This window comes from Mus caroli, chromosome 1 (genome assembly GCF_900094665.2).
Source record: "Mus caroli chromosome 1, CAROLI_EIJ_v1.1, whole genome shotgun sequence".
Classification (NCBI taxonomy): domain Eukaryota; kingdom Metazoa; phylum Chordata; class Mammalia; order Rodentia; family Muridae; genus Mus; species Mus caroli.
In genome coordinates this window covers 25,131,024-25,153,411 of record NC_034570.1, presented here as the reverse complement: position 1 = coordinate 25,153,411, position 22,388 = coordinate 25,131,024, and positions in this window count along the sequence as shown.

Sequence of the window (22,388 nt, the reverse complement as noted above, 5' to 3'; positions counted from 1 at the left end):
CATCCAAATGATATTGGAGGAATTGTTAAAAACATCTGGCACACCTGTATGCTTCCAGCAGGAAATTGAAATGTACAATCTAGTGTATAAATGGACTGAAATGAAGGTACAATGAAGGCGATCCCCTGCTTTTGTTGACGGAATAAGCACATAAAATGATGATATTTTAATATTCAGGTGAAAATATTTCCAAAAGTATAAAGACTAATAGGATGCAATATATTAATGTTTCAATATATCAAAGATATAATACTTATAAACTCTTGAACACCAAATGTCAGTTATTACCATATATGAATCCAACCAAATTAAACTGATCAAAGTGGGAGAAAAAATATTTCATGGGAAAACTTAAATATTTTTCACATGGCACGGATGCAGTGTCCATTTTGAATGTGAGTTCCTTGTAAGAAGCTGTGTCTACAGAGATGTTTGACTGATTGATACTGTACTAATAGGTAGGGACTGGACGTTTGCAGGTTAAGAGTCTAACGACTTATTCTGGGGCAATTTTAGCCTTGAGGGTAACGATTTCTTGCCCTCCCCTATTTCCTAAGCTAACATCTGTGGGTAATACTTGAAATCTTTTGGGATCTGCTAAGAATATCATCAAAGAACACCTTGACCTACAGCAAGGTTTCCCCTAGTTTGCTGTAATCACTACTCTGATGTACCCGCCACTGTAGTATTTTAAACTTGCCTTGATTTATGACTTTTTCTCTTCTGTGAAACTGCAAACCTTCATGAAAATGCTTCCATGTTGGGATATAGAATTTAAATTGGGATAACTAAAATCTGTGTTACTTGGCCACAGTCTCTCAAAATAGCTCTAGAATAAAATGTCTGTTATTCCCTTTAAGATGAAAGATGTGGTTTTCTGCATTGACCACATATAAGGAGAAGTAAAACAATAGAGACTAAAACAACAATAACCTAATAAATCAAACTGACATTCAAAGAACACACTACTCATGAATGGAATACAGATTATTGTTGTAGCCTATTGAATAAGTGCCAACATAAATATATTTCCCAACGAGAATTCTATGGAATCTTCTGGAAGGATGTAGAACATGGAAGTATAAAAAGGGTAGGGTATGTATAATCTAAGTATGACAAGATTATCTTAAGTGAAATGACATCTTTTAGCATGGTTACTTAAACAAGTTACTTGAAAAATCAATAGTATTATTTTACTTGCAGCTACAAATTGATTTTCTTCATGGGCTTGGATGAACAAAAAGATCTCCACTTATTGATTTCATAACTTTTATGCAGCTAGCAAAAACCTTAAACTTGTACAGAAATCAGAGTGAGAGAGACTGACATAGAATTTATATGAAATTCTTCAGTGCATTAGTTTTGGTAAAACCTAGTAAGGACATCAGGCTGGATTTTAGGCCTAAGATGATCTACTTCAGGATACTGGTAGTACAAGAATCCATTTTATTTATAAATAACAGCATGAATAGCAGCACTTTTAAAATATCTGACAGATTTGCAAAGAACATGGGTGAACAACCTGTTTAGTATGTGGAACATAGAACCATAAAAGACCAAAGGATAGCCAGTTTTGTGAAAAAGGATTCTACCTATTCTAGTTTGATTGAGTTATGATAAACACCATGAGAAAAGTAAATTGGAGAAGAAATGGATTATTAGGTTTGTGCTTTCATTTAGTTTTACATTACTGAGCATCTACATAGAGATGACATTGTGCACAGTGTCCAGGCCCTTCCCATATCAGTCAGCAATCAAAAATGCATCATGTACGTACCAATAGACCAACTGATAGAGTCAATTTCCCAGATTAGATTTCCTCTTTCCATGTTTGTGTCAAGCTTTGTGTCAGGCCAACAAAAACAATGATCCTCAGTGCATTATTGATTATGGTAGTAAATAAACTGGATGAAATAAATGAGGTCCAGAAAGAATGCTATAATACTACCTCATTTATATTTAAAATCTAAAAATTTCGTATACATAGAGGTAAAGATAAAAATGTTAGTTCCTTGAATTAAGGTTGAGGTAGGGATAAAATTGCTAGCTATAGCACAAAAGATATAAAAATGCATGCAAATAGGGTGAGCAAGTCTAGAGGATATTGTGAAATAGCAATATATTATATTAAAATTGGGGGGATTTCTAAATGATTTGCCACAGGAAAGAAGGGTTAAGTGAATAATAATGAATACCATCTTGCTTCCCTACAGGAAGTACTTTACTGTTCATGTGTGTCTCATAACATCATGATACATACTTTAGATATTCAAAATAAAATTCATCAGAAACTATTAAGGAAAACATTAATTTGTCAATGTTACTAGGTGTCTTAGGTAGGGTTTTATTGCTGTGAAGAGACACCATGACCTAGGCAAGTCTTATAAAGGACAACATTTAATTGGGGCTGGCTTACAGGTTCAGAGGTTCAGTCCATTTTCATCAAGATGGGAGGATGGTAGTATCCAGGCAGGCATGGTGCAGGAGAAGCTGAGAGTTCTACATCTTCATCTGAAGGGGGCTAGGACAAGACTGGCTCCTAAGGGGTTATGAAGAAGTCTCTTAGTTACAGTGAAGCATCAATCAAAAACAAAAAAGAGGACTGGCTCATTCTTAACAAGGTAATATTTTCTGATATTTTATTCTTTCTCTCCTTTTCTCCATCTGTGTGGTTGCTTTGAGAATAACTTCTTCAGAGTCAATGGGAGCTGATTATACTGCACATATGTCACATGTCCTCAAGTCCTAAAGTAGTATTCCTTTGTGTTCTGTTGTGTGACCCATGTTCCTTAGTGACAGCTTTGGAAAAAGTGTTATAAAATGTCACAAGGGATCCGAAGAAAAATAAAAATAAAGGCATCAAACAAATCTACTTTGGGGTGAAAAAAGGGACTGTTGTAAAACTACTGAAATTTTCCATTAAATTTACCATGAATCTACAATAGAATGTCAATGAATACATGCCTATCTTAATTTGCATTTATTTGAAAAAAAGGAAAAAAGTTAAAGAAAGGTGTACATTAAAATTCACTAGTTAGAGCGACACTTTATGTGGTCTTTATTTCCAAAGTTCAAAGTGGAAAAGACATCAAACTATTATCAGGGATACCACTAAACTTCTACACTGTAAAATACACTAACTTGAGTTTTGAAATAAAATGTACATCACAAGTGTTCTTGAAACTTCATCTCACACTGATCATGCTACTGAAGATAAACAATAGTGGGGTTTTTTTGTTTGTTTGTTTTGTTTTGTTTTTGCCTTGCTTAGGAAATTGAAGATTTTGCACTTATTTCATCTTTAAACTGATAATGTTAGTTTCAAAACCTTTACATTTATTGTTTTTTTTTTTTTTCTTCTTGACAGAATCTCAAATGTACTGGGAACACTCTCAATGTCAAAGGGATATAACCAGAAAAATGAAGCAATATTTCATGCAGAAAATTTGCAAAAGAAGTGAAACTGATTCCAAAGCAATGGAAACATTTGGCTTTTATGTGGTACAATGAGAACAAACTGCTCTGCTCTTGTTAGCTTAAAGTTTTCATTAATCTGTGTAATTCTCAAATTTTATTTTTACTTCAGTTCTGCACAAACCTATGTGTTAAGTTTTAAAGTTAAACAGCACAATTCAAATTATTGCAGCTTTCTATGAGTTTATTTTGTATAAATGCTTTTGAATGTACTTGTGAATGTTAGAAATCTACTTTGAAATAGGTCATTACTATGTAAAAGTGCATAGTATGTATATACACTGATGTTTTTCCCTGGTTATCCATATTCTTGTTGTTATGCAAGAGGATCAGGAGGAGGTCAGTATTTGAAGTATGTACAAAAGTACGAGAGACACAAGAGAAAAATACTTTAAAATCCATGGGATAATCATACACATGGCTCTTACAAAAGTTCAATGTTTCACTGATTTACATATGAGTTAAAAGGAAACATTATTTTATTCATGTTAGCCTTTGAAAAGTTTAGCTGTAGGAACAATTTGTACTATGGTACATGAATGTGTTCACATTTTGACAATTTTGCTAGTTTTAATAACTGACATTTAGTCCCCAGTTTTTTCACAGATTAACTTCTTTCAGTTTTAGTCAGGATGGATCATCTGGTTTCTCTGTTTCAGTTTCTATGCTGTTTGAGTTTCTGCTCCTATTCATTGAGAACTTTTCTTGTTTGTGGCATACAATCTGGTGTTAAACCAGTACAGCTCAAAGGTATCACTGTTAGGTTCAGAAGTTGTACCTGCTTCTCCGTAATAGTAAATATGTTGTTGATTTAAAACAGATTGTTTTTGTTTGACTTGATTTTGTCTCTAATACAAGACTTTAAGGTAATCTATACTTCTCAAACTAAATTTTGGAGGTAGTCTCTCAACAGGTCTTAACTTCAATAGTAATTCTGGACCCATTTCCAGCACATCTTGCCTCATTTCCATGGGAGAGGTAGCTCTGACTTAGTGCTGCAGAAAATTTCAGGAAGAAATAATCCTTATCCCCCTTTTATTCTTTTCTCATACAATACATCCCAACTGCAGTTTCCCCTCCCCTCCTCCAGGTTTCCCCCTCCATCTCATTTCTCTCTTCCCTCCCCAGCTCCAGTCCTCCTTGGTATTCCTTCAGAAAAGACCAGGACTGCCAAGGATATCGGCCAAAATTCGTTGTTTAAAGCATGACAGTCATTTATCTTTATTTTTCTTTAAACCTGTGAGTTTTTTCATTCTTAGACAAAGAGAGTAATGATGCTACAGTCTGATTCTGAAGATCATGTTGCTTTTATGATTGTTACTTTGATTTCTTAGATTCACTTCCTTTCTGTTTCTGAGACTCACTTTGCTTCTGTCTGTTTCTGTCTCTGTCTCTGTCTCTCCCTCTCCCTGTATCTGTCCCTTTCCCTCTCAGATTATTACTGAGTAGCTTAGGCTTCCTCAAATTTTTGTATCAGTTTTCTAATTTCTGCAATTACTGTCCCTTGATTCATTTTTATTTTGACTGTGGGATATAATTATCTTTTCTTCTTTCTTCCTTTCTCTCTTCTTTTATCTCTTCCGTTCTCTTTTCTCTTTTTCTCTTTCTTTCTTTCTATCTTCTTTCTTTCTCTTTTGCTTCCTTCCTTCCTTCCTTTATTATTTTGGGTGGAGGGGATTTGTTGTCATAGTTGAATACTGGATATAGTGTTATTATTTTTATCACATACATTCCAAGATATTTTATTTTGTTTGTGACATAAGTATAAAAATGACAGAAAGTGTGTAAAATAAAGGTATCATAAAATGGTATAATAACCACTGTAAATCTTTGGCCAAAACCCTAACATGACCTTTTATGAAAATAAGAAAAGTCTACTTGGTTTCAAATCAGCATAAAGCATTGACAGTTCCAGTGCCTTATTACAATTTGATTTCCTATTCAAAATATAATCACAATGTTTTCTCTAGTTATTCTTGTTTACCTTGCAAGTCTTTTGAAATATTATGCTTTTGAGTATTTCAACTTTATGGCTTTATATTTGTATCACATTATCCAGTTATCTGGAGTGTAACTTTTTGAATTTCTTGTCAATATTGGATATTAGCCCTCTATCAGATGTAGGGTTGGTTAATATCTTTTCCCAATCTGTTAAAATTTTTAGGCAAATGGATGGAACTAGAAAATATCCTGCTGACATAAACCAATAACAAAAGAACACACAGGTATGATCTCACTGATAAGTGGATATTAGTCCAGAAGCTCAGAATACTCGAGATACAATTCACACACCACATGAAGTTCAAGAAGAAGGAAGACCAAAGTGTGGATACTTTGATTCTTCTTAGAAGGTGGAACAAAATACCCAAGTTAGGAGATACAGAGACATAGTTCGGAGCATAGACTGAAGGAAAGGCCATACAGAGCCTGCCCCACTTGGGGATCCATCCCATAGACAGTCACCAAACCGAGATTCTACTGTGGATACCAACTAGGGCTTTCTGACAGGAGCGTGATAGAACTGTCTCCTGAGAGGCTCTGCCAGTGCCTGACAAATACAGAGGTGGATGCTCACAGCTAACCATTGGCCTGAACACAGGGTCCCCAGTGGAGGAGCTGGAGAAAGGACCCAAGGAGATGAAGGGTTTTGCAGCCCCATAGGAAGAACAACAATATGAACCAACCAGTACCCCCAGATTTCCCAAGGACTAAACCACCAACCATGTGTACACATGGAGGGACTCATGGATCCAGTTGCATATGTAGCAGAGGATGGCCTTGTTGGTCATCAATGGGAGGAGAGGCCCTCAGTCCTATGAAGGTTCGATGCCCCAGTGTAGGGAATTTCCAGGACCAGGAAGCAGGAGTGGGTTGGTTGGTGAGCAGGGGGAAGGGGTAGGGGATAGGGGCTTCTGTAGTGGAAACCAGGGTAGGGGATAACTTTTGAAATGTAAATAAAGAAAACATCTAATAAAAAAAGAGAGATTGCATAGTAATTTACATATATATATGTATATATATATATGCACAGAGACATATTTTAACGTATAAAAATATTACAGCCTAACTCCATGTGTTATCACATAAAGAGAATGTGCATGTGCACTGTGTATTTGTCCTGTTTGCGTGATATTTTTATCCACAATGTGTGCCAGGATGGTCACAGCAAGCCTATGTGGAAAGTTTAAACTAAAAATAATGGAAATGCTAATTAACAGCAGTAAAAGTCCTCTTTTAAATTAATGCATACCCGTTGAGCAGCATGATGGATTCCACCAGGGCATGTACATATGTGGGTCACATGTCTTAATATCATCACCTCTCCAATACCCTCTCTTATTCCCTTGGTAAACTCAATCTTCTCAAGTTATTAACAGCAGTAGGTATATTCTACATATTGCACATACATACAGTGGTGAAAACTAGAAGTCCTTAATCCCACACGTTATCATGACTAAAACTCAGAAAAATTAATGTAGAATAGAAAAGTGTCATGACTAATTGCTATTAAGCAAATTCCACAAATATGTTAACTTAAATGATATATTATCTTTATTTTATACTTTATACTCACATGTATGAGTACATGTACATAAATGTATATGTGTTTATGTGTCTGTTTGTGTGTGAGCTTTGAATATTTAAAAGAAAGAAGAGACTAAGAAAATTGAAAAATATAGAAATCACCAAGAAAGGACAGAGAAGAGAACAGGACTGAGATTTAAGAAGAAAAGCTGGTCTCAATGTTGTTGACAATTTATTTTATAAAATGTACATTTAAACCTTTATTATGGGCTTAAAATATCTATGATATTTTCATTTATATGTTCATACCAGAAAAAATGTAGCAGATTGGAAAATATTTGGTAGCAGTGAATTGTGGTATGATTTCATTTTGTTCCAGAGGTAATCTGAACTGATAGGAAGAATAGAAGATATGAAATGAAAACATATGAACTGTCTGTGCCTCACACAATATGAGTGATGAAGCAGGATTTCATTATTTGGAAAACCATCTCCCAGTTCAAGGTGCCTCTGAGCACACATAAAAACATATTTGTAATCTATGAATTACAGACTTTGCTGTACTAAGGTCTTCTTCAAATCATAAATCTCATTAGAGTCTGCACACATGATTGCAACAGTGTATGTGACATCCTAAGGATAGCTCTTAAGAAGCCCTGCCCAGCCTCCCTTCAATTATTGCCTAAATATCCATGAAACTGCAAAATATTTCAAAGGATTATCATATTATAGCTGCCACCAGGAGATCAAACCCAAACAATAACTCTCTAAATTCATCATTTGAACTAAGCATAAAGCAGAGCAAAATGAGGAGAAATAAATATATTCCTATCATTTCTCCTCTCTTAATAGATTTAATAAAATGAAAGGAATTCAATAGTGCCTTGTAAGTGCTTAGGGGAAATTGGTAAAGTAAAGCAAGAAGTAATCTAGTTTATATTAGGTAGGGAATTCTGGAAATTTGGGTCATAATTTTAAAACACTACTTAATTTTGCAGCATAATCCATATAATTCAGTAACTAATAAAATAAAATCAATTTATGGCCCTAACTGCTTTGGGCCTATTAATTTTACTGAAATTTAAGGACTTAAGACAAATTTATCCAAAGCCTGGAAGATAGAATCCCTTGGTGAAAGATCTTGCATATGAAACTCATAATTTAAAATTTAAAGAGGCTGAGAATCAGGAAATTTAGGAAAGCCTGAATTCAGAGGATTCATAGTATCATTCATAAGCATGAAACTGAATTATTATGCAAAGCCAAGTGTCTATTTCCACATAGTCCAATGATACTAAAATTGCCTCTACCAGCAACTGACCTGATCATTCTCTGGCAGCAACATTAAGTATTGAGTAATATTCCATTGTATAAATGAACCACATTTTCTGTATCCATTTTTCTGGCTTGAGATACCCAGGTTGTTTTCATCTTATGGGTATCACAAACAAGGCTGCTCTGAACATAGTAGAACATGTGCCCCTATGGCATGGTGGGTCATCTTTTGGATATATTCCCAAGAGTAGAATTGCTTGGTCTTCAGGTAGTTCTCTTTCCAATTTCCTGAAGAACCTCCAGATTTATTTCCAGAATGGTTGTACCAGTTTGCAATTCTACCAGCAATGGAGGAGTGTTCCTCTTTTTCCTCATCCTTTGCCAACATGTGTTGTCACCTGAGGTTTTGATCTTAGCCATTTTGATTGGCCTAAGGTGGAATCTCAGGGTCATTTTGAATTGCAATTCTCTGATCCCTAAAAACTTTGAACATGTCTTTTTTTTAATGGTAATTGAAATAATTTATTGACATTACATCACATCACATTTTCTCCCTTCTACAAGTGACTTAATGATTCCATTATTGGCTTATCTTTTTTTTTAATTTTTAATATTTTTTATTACGTATTTTCCTCAATTACATTTCCAATGCTATCCCAAAAGTCCCCCATACCCTCCCCCCCACTTCCCTACCCACCCATTCCCATTTTTTTTGGCCCTGGTGTTCCCCTGTACTGGGGCATATAAAGTTTGTGTGTCCAATGGGCCTCTCTTTCCAGTGATGAACATTTCTTTAGGTGCTTCTCAGCCATTTGAGATTTCTGTGCTGTGAATTCTCTGTTTAGTTCTATACCCCATTTTTATTGGGTTGTTTGGGTTTTTTGGTGGTTAGCTTCTTGTGTTCTTTATGTACTTTGGATATTAGTCCTCTATCAGATGTGGGGTTAGTGAAGTTTTGGTTTTTTTCTAATCTGTAGGTTGCAGAGGACATACCGAGTTTCACAGGCAAATGGATGGAACTAGAGAATATCATCCTGAGTGGGGGAACACAGACCCAAAAGGACATGCATGGTATGTATTCACTAATAAGTGTATATCAGGAAGAAAAGTGCAAAATACCCTAGATACGATCCACAGAACTCAAAAAGGTCAACAAGCTGAAGGGCCCAAGTTAGGACACCTCAGTCCCACTTGGGAGGAAAAAACAAAAATAATCAGAAGGGGATGGAGGGAGGGACTTGGGAAGGAAAGTGCACAGGGTTGGGATAGGAGAGTCGGGGGTGGGGGCCGGAGAAGAATCAGATCTGGTATTAGATGAGGGAAAAGGACTGAAGCCCGGAGGGCCAGCAGAAAGAATGGAAACAGCCAACCTCGGGAGGTAGGAGGTTGTGGAGACTCTCCAGAATGCACCAGAGACCTGGGATGTGAGAGTCTCTCAGGACTCGAGGGACCTTAGATGAAATGCTAACAGTAGGGAGAAAGAATTTATAGAGCCCATCTCCAACAGGAGGACAGGGCATCAAGTAAGGGAGGGAGTTGCCATCCCAGAGTAAAAACTCTGACCCATAATTGTTCCTATCTGAAAGAACTGCAAGGATGGAAATAGAGAGGAGCCTGAGAGGGTGAAAAAAAGGCCCAGTGACAGGCCCAAATTGAGACCCAGCTCAAGGGAAGGTCCCAATGCCTAAAACTATTACTAAGGCTATGGGGTGCTCACTAAAAGGGACATAGCATGAACACACTCTGGAAGAACCAACAAGCATATGAAAGATTCAGGTGCAGATATTTGCACCCAACCAATGGACAGAATCTACTGACCACTGTGGTTGAATTAGGTAAAAGCTAGAAGCTGAGGAGGAGGCCGACCCTGTAGGAGGACCAGATGTCTCAATTCACCTTGACTCCTGAAATCTCTCAGACACTGAATCACCAACCAGACTGCATACACCAGCTGATATGAGGCCCCCAATACATATATAGTGGAGGACTGCTGGGTCTGGGTTCAATCAGAAAAGATACTCATAAAACTGAAGAGATTGGATGCCCCAGATAGTTTAGAGGAGATGGGAAAGGGAGGAGGTATGGGATGTGAAAGAATCAGAGGGTGGACTCAGAGTGAAATAAATAAATGAAGGAGAAGGAGGAGGAAGAGGAGGAGAAGGAGGTGGAGGAGGAGGAGGAGGAGGAGGAAGAGGAAGAGGAAGAGGAAGAAGAAGAAGAAGAAGAAGAAGAAGAAGAAGAAGAAGAAGAAGAAGAAGAAGAAAGAAGAAAGAAGAAAGAAAAAGAAGAAAGAAGAAAGAAGAAAGAAGAAAGAAGAAGAAAGAAGAAGAAAGAAGAAACTTTTTTTTGTGGACAACTGAGAACCAAGGTCTTAGTTCTGTCAATTATCTGTCAATTAACTAGACTCCTTTTTTCTTCAGGTAGAAGTCCAAGCTTTTGTGACTTTGCAAGCACTAATGCAGAGAGGCAGTCAATGGTCATGATTAGGAATTGAAGCTCTGTAATTCTTGCTCACTCAGCTCAAAACCTGGAGCAGACTATTTATCCTACCCTGACACATTTTTACACATACAGACGTGATTGAGGTACGACTTACATATCAAACAGCCATTTTCTTTACTGCTGTTTTCTTTAATGTTTCTTTACAGCATGAGTCCTTACTCTACCATGTGCCAAATAAACAGAAGAAAAGTAAATCTTTGTGAAATCATTTCTAGTTCCTTTCTTGTATTTCACAAGAGAAATATTTCCCAGTTTATGGTGATGCACAAATGCATACTCAGACTATTAAACCTTTGATCCAAGTGCATATACTAAATAATTATAAATACTAGTTTTAATTTCCTATTTCTATAGCTGAGTTAATAAATATGCCTCTTCCAGCCATTCAAACACGGTCTTCTTTCTACTATAAGACAGCAAAAATCATGTTTGGACCGCTCATTAAACTCTTTCCTGTCAATGGTATCTTCTGGGTAATCCTCACACATTGACCCATTATCCATTAGCCTTCTTCATTAATGTGCAAAGGAACAAACCACCTCCACAGCCTAAGACAAATCAGTTCCATCATTTAAAATAACTGAACAGGTAATCAAGCTTTCAGGATTAGGTGTTGACTTTATTCTGACTAGAATTTGCTCCAAGTTCATTACAGATACCAACTCATTTATTCATTTTACAAACAGGTAGAGAGGCACTCATTAATTTTTTATAGCTGAATAAATTAAAGGACAGAGTAAACAGGAGTCTTGTTCAACATCACACAAGTGATGAGTGATGTTGAATGATCACAATCAGTATTTGATCAATGCAGTTACAGGATCTATCCTAATGTGTGAACTCACTTGCTGTGATTAGACTACAAAATTTTGACATTCCAAAGGTGTATAGAAATACGTTATGGGTTATCCTGCCTAAGGTCAAAGATGTACATCTTTGATTACACAAAGTTACTCTGTGTTAAACACTGATTTCTAATACAATGGCTGCTTCAAAGAAAGTTTTGGAAATAGTTTACACATGTTTAGCACTAACTAGACGTAGAGTGTTAATAAATACAAACTAGCATGAGGTTGGGAGAATGTCCTAATTTGCTTTTCCATTGTTGTGATAAATTATTGACTAAAAACAACTTAAGGAAGGAAAGTGTTTATTTCATTTTACAGCTCCCATCAGAGAGGGAAGTCAGGGCAGGAACTGAAGAGACCATACTGTAGTGCTATTCATGGCTTTGTTCACCACTGCTTGGTCACTCAGCCTGGTTTCTCACAAAACAAAGGGAACCAGCAAAAGGAATTCTCCACCCATAGTAGACTGGTCCATCCCTTTTCAAGTATATAACAAGAAAAATAGCCCACATATATAAACAGGGCAACCTGATTGGAATAATCCTTTACTGAGGTTCCATATTCCAAAATGATCCTAGGTTGTATGAAGTTGCTTAAAACTAACCACTATGGAAGGGAAATTTTTGGAATAAGATTGGGGAATCTGGAGGGAGAGATTATATATATGAATATATATGAATATACACAAATACTTAATTCTGTAAATTTATGATAATCAAAAAGAAAATTTTAAAATGGTTGTAACTAATATTATTTTCATTTATTATTATTATTATTATTATTATTATTTTACTTATTCACTTTATATCCTACTCACTGCTCCATTCCTGGCCACCCCTTGCCTTCCATCAACCCCCCCATCCCCATCTATCCGGTTATCTCTCCACCCTAGTACATCAAGACTCTGTGAAGCTAGGCTCATTCTCTTTCACTGAGGCCAAACAAGGCAGCCAAGCTAGAAGAATATATCCCATGGACAGACAGGAGCTTTTGAGTTAGCCTCTGCTCCAGTTGTTCAGGACCCACATGAAGACCAAGCTTCACATCTGTACATATGTGTGGTGAAGCCTAGGTCCAGGGCCTGTACTTTAGAAGGTGTTTCCATCTCGGAGAGCCCCAAGAGTCCAGGTTAATTGACTCTGTTGGTCTTCTGTAGAGTTCATAACCACTTAGAGGCCACAATCCTTTGTCTTTTTCTTCCATAACCATCCCCAAGCTCCATCCACAGTTTGGCTGTGAGTGTCTGCATCTGTCTAAGTTGGATGCTGGATGGAGCCTCTCGGAGGACAGCCATGCTAGACTCCTGTTTTCAAGCATAATAGAGTACCATTGATGGTGTCAGGGATTAGTGCTTGCCCACGAGATTTGACCACTTGCTGTTTGGTCATTCCCTCAGTCGGTGCTTCATTCCCCACCCCTGTATTTCTTGCAGGCACAATAAATAAAGTTTTGGTTGAAAGTTTTGTAGGTGGGTTGGTGTTCCTTATCACTCTGTTAGAATTCCTGCTAGGCTATGGGAGGTAACCTCTTCAGGCTCATTATCTCTAATGCTAATGTCACAGCTAAGGATACTCCCTCTGATTCTTGGGTACCTCCCTAATTCCAGGTCTCTGTCTCCTTCTGGAGAGGTACCTCTGCCCCTCCATTAGTTGAAGATTTCCATTCAAACACATGGCCATCTGGCTATTCCTCCCATCTCTCCCCACATCTGATCTTGAACCCAACCATTCCCCTCCCCACTTCTCTCCCACCCAGTTTCTTTTCTTCACCTGCCTCTTTATATAATTACTTTATCCCCCTTATAAGTGCGATTCAGGCATTCTTGCTTGTACCTTTCTTCTTGTTTAGCTTCTGTGAGTCTGAGGAGTGTAGCATGGGTATTCTGTATTTTATAGTTAATATCCACTTATATGTGAGTTCATACCATGAATGTCCTTTGGGGTCTAGATCATCTCACTCAGGATGATATTCTTAAGACCTATTCATTTGCCTGCAAAATTCATGATGTCCTTGTTTTTAATAGCTTAATAGTATTCAATTGTGCAGATATACAACATTTTCTTTATCCATTCTTCACTGAGAGACATCTAGGTTGTTTCTAGTTTCTAGCTATTACAAATAAAGCTGCCATGAAAATAGTTGAGCAAGTATCCTTGTGGTATGGTAAAAAATCTTTTGGACATGCCCAGGAGTGGTATAGCTGTATGTTGAGGTAGAACTATTCTGTTTTCTGAGAAACTGGCAGATTTATTTCCTAAGTGGTTGTGCAAGTTTGCATTCCCACCAGCAATGCAGGAGTGTTCCTCTTGCATCCTCACCAGCATGTGCTTTCACTTGAATTTTTAATCTTAGCCATTCTGACTTGTGTGAGTTGGAATTTCAGATTTGTTTTGATTTGCATCTCTCTGATGGCTAAAGACTTTAAAAACTTCTTTAAGTGCTTCTTGGGCATTCGAGTTTCCCTACTGAAAATTATCTGTTTAACTCTGTGCCCCATTTTTAAAGTATTTACCTTCTTCAGTTCTTTACAAATTTTGGATATCAATCCTTTATCAGATGCAAGGTTGGTCAATATGCTTTCCTAATATGTAGGCTGCTGCTTTGTCCTATTGATAGTGTCCTTTGTTTTACAGAAGCTTTTAAGTTTCATGAGGTCCCGTTTATCAATTGTTGACCTTTGACCTGAGCCATTGGTATTCTGTTCAGGAAATTGTTTCCTATATCAAATGCATTCAAGTGTATTTCCCACTTTCTCATGTATGAAATTTAGTGTATCCAATTTTCTTGTTGAGGTCTTTGATCCACTTGGACTTGAGTTTTGTGCCGGATGATAGATATGTATCTATTTTCATAGACATTCACTTAGTCCAACATTTGTTGAAGGTGCTTCTTTGTTCCATTGTATGGTTTTGGCTTCTTTATTTAAAAAAAATCAAGTGTCCATAGTTGTGTAGGCTTACTTCTGCCTCTTCAATTCAATTCCATTGATCAATGTGTCTGTTTCTATACCAATACTCTGTGGTCTTAATAACTATTGCTCTGGAGTTCAACTTGAGGTCAGGGATGGTGATTCTTCCTGAACTTCTTTTACGGTTCAGGATTGTTTTGGCTAACCTGGGATTTTGTTTCTTTCCATATGAAGTTGAGAATTGTTCTTGCACGTTCTATCAACAATCGTGTTGGAATTTTGATGAGGATTGAATTGAATCAGTAAATTGCTTTGGTTAAGATGACCATTTTTACTATGTAAAACTAATATTTTTAAATGGATAATTTCTGGTTTAAGGTATAATATTTCCTTGGATTCCACTCTCATATAGAGGCCCCTCCTAAACCTCTTCAGCCATCTAGACATGAAAAGATAGCAAGCATTTGTTTTTGGTGAGAATTCCCTGGTGAATCACAGCATCAGAATCTGTAGCTTCCTATATTCTATTTGCTATTAGTAACATTCTAAATTCTCACCTGCCTTTTTTCTGAGGTCAGTGGGGTTTTTGTGTTTATTTTATTTGAATTTTTTGATGTAGAAATTTGTCATGTTGCCCAAGCTGAATATTGACCACTTGTGCTCAAGAAATCCTCTTGCCTCTACCTCTCAAGTAGCTGGGAAACGTTCTTGTGGCATTTTATTAAACTGCAGTAACTGTTACTGCAGAATCCAGAGTAGCAATCAGGGTTTTATTACAAATATATTATGCAGCAGAGATAACCGAATCTGATAAAGAAAATAAGAGGAAAGAAGCAGATCATTTGAGAGTAAGGAGAACAAATTTTTAAAACAAATTACATGGCTAATATTTGCACTTTCCAATATGTAAATTCCCTTTGTCCCTACCTAAGGCACCTAGATAAAATGTCTGTGAAAATAGTTGGCAGAAATTTCTGTGAGACACTGGGGAAAACCTAGAAATGCAAGGTGGGGTAACAGTAGAGCTATATGGAATGCAATGAGAGGGATTGGAACTACCAGGATCTATTCTGTCTCTAAAATTTTCTTTGAAATGGTTGACACTTTCAATAAATCTCCAAGGGGTTATCTCCACTACCTCTTCAATTTTCTTCAGCACTTTTTCTTGTTGGTTTCACAAACAATAACTTTCTTTCTGTGTTCTTCTGGAGTCTCTTCTTCATCTACAGGGTCAGAGTTCTAGTGAGTTATTACCAGACCTCACTTATCACATGCAGTGGATGCTTGTTGAAACCTCTGAAATCTCTAACCATGCACACTGAGCAATTGCTTGATTATCTACCTCCCAGTTCTTCAAGGGAGCTGCCCACATAGTGATGTCTGAGCTAAACTGCCTTACCAGGCTTCCATACTAAACATGTCTTTGTATATACCTTCACCTACCATTGTGATCTCACTACAATCATTGTTTTTCTTCTGTTTTACTTCACTGTGGATTCATTTTAATGTAATGGACTTCCTTTGTTTGTTTTGCATTTTAACCTTTCCTACTTGTATCTGACTTTTCAAGGACTCACACATATTTTTAATAGAACACTGTATTTAATTTTCTTTTTATTGAATTAATTTCACTTGAATAGTAATGAATTTTCATGAGATCTACAGATTAAAATACAGTTCCTGCAAACAGGATAGCATCTTACAAAAGTGCCTGGACTCATTATGTCTGATATATGAAATGTGTTAAGGAGCCTCACACAAAATGTATGAGCCTTTTCCATTTTCAAACCGATTGAAACTTTTGTTCCTCTCTTCTCTGCCCTTCACTGAAGAAATCATATTAGCACAAACTTGGGAAATAGGCCATATAGAGTGTGATCTGTCCTTTTGTCTTTTTACACTCACAGCATTGGCTAGGATTCCCTCTTAAAAACAGTCTGAGTAAATTTTGAATTTTCAGCACAGGATTTTTAAGTAGTTGTGGACATCAGTAATAGAGGAATCAGTGTGTATTATGTTCTACCTCAATACCTCACCAACAATTGTATATTGCCAAGAAAGGCTAGGTTAATCTCTGTCCAACAAATAAGCATATATTGACCTAGCCATGTTACAAATGTGTGTGTCAGCCTTTCTTTTATTCTGGAAAGTTTTTATACTTTCATTGGACCCCTTAACTCATAATTTTGAAATGAGAAAATAAATTTTAGGTATGATATATATACAACATCTTGTTGTTAGCCACAGCCATGAGTCTTGAGATTATCTAACAAGTGGCAATGTCTTAGGTAATTTGAAATGAAAGGAAATGTCAAGGTTATATATAAGAAATCATAGACTTGTATTCCCCTACCCCGTCTCTCTGCCTCTGTCTCTCTCTGCCTCTCTGTCTCTCTCCCTGTCTCTCTCTTCATCTCTCTCCTTTTTCCCTCCCTCCTCTCTGTCTCTGTCTCTCTCTCTGTCTCTCTCTCTCTGTCTCTCTGTCTCTGTATCTGTCTCTGTCTCTCTCTCTCTCTCTCTTCCTGTACTAGAATTCACTGTAGGGTTTGTCTTCTATAACTCAGCCAATTTTGGTCCCATTATTATCATATTCTTGTATTCAATAAGGAAATATTTGTATATAGGTACAGGAATGAATAACATTCACCATTCCAGTAAACAAATTAGATCTAACTTTCCATAAGTAGATTAAAAAAACAAAAATCATATTTTTCAGTTTGACCAAAATATTTGACATGATAAATAACTGAAATCTAATTATTACTTTACTCATGTCATATTTTGTTTGACATCAAAAGACTGCACACATTTACAAGGAAAAAATGATGTCATAATTCCTGTATATGCTGGCAATGACAAAACTGAGATAATTAGATCCTGTTTCTTTTAATCACTGCCTCATAATTAACTACTCTCAAACACTGTTCTATATGACATTTTTTTAAGTAATGGTGAGACTCAGTGATAATAGAGGTTTGTAGTATTTGTTTGTTTTGATTGTTTGTTTGTTTTTTTCCTTTCAAATATTCTAGATCTTTAAAGTCCAAAATGTATTTCAAGTGTCTTATAACTTGGTAAATGTGATTGGAAAACTAACTCAATTAGTCACAAAGGCCTCCTTCTCCTCTTCCTCCTCCTTCCTTTTCTATTCCCTTCTCTTTTCCCCTTTATTTCCATCCTTCCCTCTTCTTCTTGAACCATACTTTCCTTCTGTCTTAATTTCTAACATTCTTTCTAGACTTTACATGCTTTGTTTGGAGTCCCATGTTAAATTTCTCCAGAATGAAAAAGCAGAGTCTGTCATGCCCTTACATTTTCTAGTCACCAAAACTCTTAGAATTGTGTGCTCCTCTGGTCAATGTTCCCATAGAATAAGCCCTGACACAACATGGGTTCCATACTTAAGTTTTTCATGTTTCAAAATAACTAATGAGCAGGGACCCTGTGGTGAGTTCTCCAATGGCAATTGAACCAGTATAGAGACTCAGTCAGATGCAACTTCTCTTCCTCCAAATCCTTGTGGACTGAGGTCATATTATGTACTCCATGGGGCCAGTCCAGATGAAGTGCAGCAGCCATGGACAGTCTTTTGATGTCAAGGTTCCCTGAGGTCCTTAGACACCTCATTACTGGTCCTATTTGGAGGCCTTTCTATATGCTTTGGGAGTGCTTCGAGGGCTTCTTAAACTCAAACCAAACGTTTTCCTCCTTTACCTTCCAATAAAATTGACATAGGTTTACAAATAACCAACTTCCTGATTATAAGTGAGGAGACTTAAGGTCTCTGTAGTTTAATTCATCTTTGGTTTTGTGTTACAAGTACATGTAATTCCTTTGTAAAGCTTTGTAGATTTATCATAAACTAATAAGTGGGTAAGTGAATAAGAAATCCCTCTAAATCAAATCATCTCTATTCTGGAATTGATCCAGTCACCATGTGATAGGATTCTTAGAAGCCATATTGCTTAGAAGGGAGGTTATAGGAAGCACACTCGTAATGTATTCCTGAACCTTTTGGCTGCTGAGAATGTCTGGGAAGCACAGCCTTAAGTGACTCTAAGCTCTCCAAAAATTCAAACTTTTTTATTCTATTTATTCTGAGGTTTTATTTTACTGGAAGCACTCCAGTTTTGATCTGAAACAATGTCTATTTTTCATAATCTCTATTTTTTTTTCTAAGCGAGAATGAAGGTAGGAAATAGTTTTGAGACTGGCTCTTTTGCATTGCTCTAAAACCTGCTTGAATGCTGACAGTCCTTTTATTCATATCATGCTTCCTAAACCTCATCAGTCAAGGGAAGAATGCAGTTTGTGTTTTTTGAACAGTCTACCTGGAACTTCTCCTTAGGTTCACAGAATCGTTAGATACTTTTTTTTTTTTTTTTTGGTTTTGATGTTGCTACAGTGATAGTCTTGAGGATTTTTCTGGCAGTAGAACTCCCAAAGTCCCTGCTCTCCAACTTTTAACAACTTCTTTCTGTTCTCTCTATCCTTCAAGAAGCTTTCTTTGGGTATGGTGAAATAAGTTCCTATATATTCATTCCACTTTTAGATATCAAGTACTATAGGAACAGAGCTAGGACTATGTCCCTATATACATAGAAACTGTTCTTTAACATAGATTTTAAATGTGAGGAAAATTGTCTTTTTATCTCATCCATTATCATTCCTATGTGACAGCCAACAGTTGATGATGATGTTGAATGAGAACAGAAATCACAGCTTCAGTTCCAGAAATCATATTGCTGATATTTTTTTCCATGTTTTTTGATACTATCATTCTAAGTTCAATGTTCAAACAATTTTATGTAAGCAGAATAAAGCAACTCTGGAAAATAAGATTAAATGACTTAAAACTAACAGATGATAAAAAAATCTCAGCTCAGCATAAAGTGAAAATTCTCAGGAGAAAATACAAATGCTTATATAACATTAAAAAAAAATGCATGGCGACCCTACATGTTACTTTTGTGCATGAGTGAACCTTACCTTTAAGATTATAGCTGCCATGAAGAGTAAAGAAAAACAGAATCCCTATATTCAAAACAATATTTAGTCACCAGTATGAACAAGTTGTTTGCCAAGCAACTCTAATGTAAATGAGAAAACACAATCATTAAGCAAACCTCTTATGCCACATTTTTATCAAATACAAGAAAAGATTTAGTTATGATAACCATGCATACTTTGGCCTTGTGGAGCTGTCTCTTATATAAAATAGGAACTAGTATTTACTTAAATAATTAGAAACAAATGTGCATAATTTGAAATTTTTAATATTATTATAAAATGTATGTGTATATGTGCTTATGGATTATACCACAAATTTTTAAAATAACTTTATTTCCAGTGTTTCTTTGACTCCATGGGAAGATCCTATCTTCTATCTGAATTTTTGTATCACCATTAACCTGTGAATTCTAATCAATAGTATCTATCATATTTCTTTGTAATCAATTCTCTGTGGCTCTACTCTGTATAGTTGAGAAAAGTCCGGACATTTTATTTGTATTCCCAACTCCTGTGTTTTGGACAAGGAGTGGCACACAGTAGATACAAATAGCATCTGGTAAGTGTAAGAAATATCTTTCTAAAGACAAATGTTTCTTTTACTTAATGGGATGTTGAGATGGTCAAAGTCATAGTCAAAACTTTCTTGGAAAACATATTTCTCAAAGGGACTCACAATTATTGGATGTATTGTATTCCAAAACCTTGTCCACTGTCTTCACCAAAGATTGATTTTTTTTTATTTTTGCAGTTATTTCTGGTTTTGCTTTTTCAAGAAAAAAAAAAAAAACACTTCTGATTTGCTTTGTACGAAGAGTTGTATCAACAAAGCTGTCTTCTTTGGCTTGTTGTACATTAGAGATCTCATACGCCTAGGAACAGGAAAATCTATGCATTGAAAACCAAGTCTCTTGAAGTTTGCCTTTCTTAAAACTGTCACACTCTTTGGAATTCTCTACACCAGCTTTTGCATTTCATACAGTATAATAATATTGGTTTTTCTATTTGTCACTCAGGTTTTTTGCATACAGATACAGAATTATGTCTTGTTGTGTTGAATTTTTTTAATGTTGTAGATATTTGGTAATAAGATGGATGGGGAGGAAGAAAGAGAGAAAGCAGGCGTGGAATTGGTTTTCCATTCAAGATTACATATTTAGTTTCTTACACCATAACTGATATTATAGTTGAATTTATAAATATGCAAATCTGAAAAACATAATGCATTCATGGCTGAGGGAAATCACAAATGTTACTGCATAATGCCTCTTAATTTTCTCTTTACATCTTGTTTAGGATTAGTACTAAATGAGAGGATATTAGGGATATCTAATCCAAGAAATAGGTCAAGACTTTGTGCTTTATCATGAGCTGTACGTAAAGTTCAGCTGAAGTGTCTCCTGTGATGGCAATGTTTCTGTCCCTTGCTTAAGAATAAAGTCTGACCTCACAAATAATCTTGGGATCAGGATTTATAAAACATGAAAAATTAGAAAACCATTTAGAGTAGTCAGTAGTATAATATCAAGTTGGTTGTGAAAAAAAATTAAATTTCTATTTTCTCTAATCGCTATTTTTCCATGCACCTAGAATTATAATTACATAAATCTAACTTTCAGCAAAGGCTAAATAAGCTAATATATCGTACTCTGTTCTCCTAGTTTAAAGGGAGGAGGAGTTCCATCCCATATTTAAGGAATGAGTTGAATTTAAAAGACAGTTATAATTGTGTGCAGTTTTTTTTTTAAAACAAATTCACTAGCATCTTTTTTTTCAATATTTTTATTAGATATTTTCTTCATTTACAATTCAAATGCTATCCTGAAAGTCCCCTATACCCTCCCCCTGCCCGGCTCCCCTATCCATTTCCACTTCTTGGCCCTGGTGTTCCCCTGTTCTGGGGCATATAAAGTTAGCAAAACCAAGGGGCCTCTCTTTCCAATGATGGCTGACTAGGCCATCTTCTGATACATATGCAGCTAGAGACATGAGCTCTGGGGGGACTGGTTAGTTCGTATTGTTGTTCCACCTGTAGGGTTGCAGAACTCTTCAGCTCCTTGGGTACTTTCTCTAGCTCCTCCATTGGGGGCCCTGTGTTCCAACCAATAGATGACTATGAACATCCACTTCTGTATTTGCCAGTCACTGGCATAGCCTCACACGGGAGAGCTATACCAGGGTCCTGTCAGCAAAATCTGTCTGCCATATGCAATAGTGTCTGGGTTTGGTGGCTGATTATAGGATGGATGGGTGGGGTAGTCTCTAGATAGTCCATCCTTTCTCCTTAGCTCCAAACTTTGTCTCTGTAACTCCTTTCATGGGTATTTTGTTCCCTATTCTTCCCTATTCTAAGGAGGAATGGAGTATCCACAAGTTGATCTTCCCTCCTCTTGATTTTCTTGTGTTTTGCAAATTGTATCTTGGGTATTCTGTTTCTAGGCTAATATCTGCTTATCAGTGAGTGCATACTATGTGTGTTCTTTTCTGATTGAGTTACCTTACTCAGGATAACATCCTCCAGATGCATCCATTTGCCTAAGAATTTCATGAATTCATTGTTTTTAATAGCTGAGTAGTACTTCATAGTGTAAATGTATTACATTTTCTGTATCCATTCTACTGTTGAGGGACATCTGGGTTCTTTCCAGCTTCTGGCTATTATAAATAAGGCTGCTATGAACAAAGTAGAGCATGTGTCCATATTACCAGTTGGAACATCTTCTGGGTAGATGCCCAGGAGAGGAATTGCTGGATATTCCGGTAGTACTATATCCAATTTTCTGAGGAACCTCCAGACTGATTTCCAGAGTGGTTGTACCAGCTTGCAATCCCACCAACAATGGAGG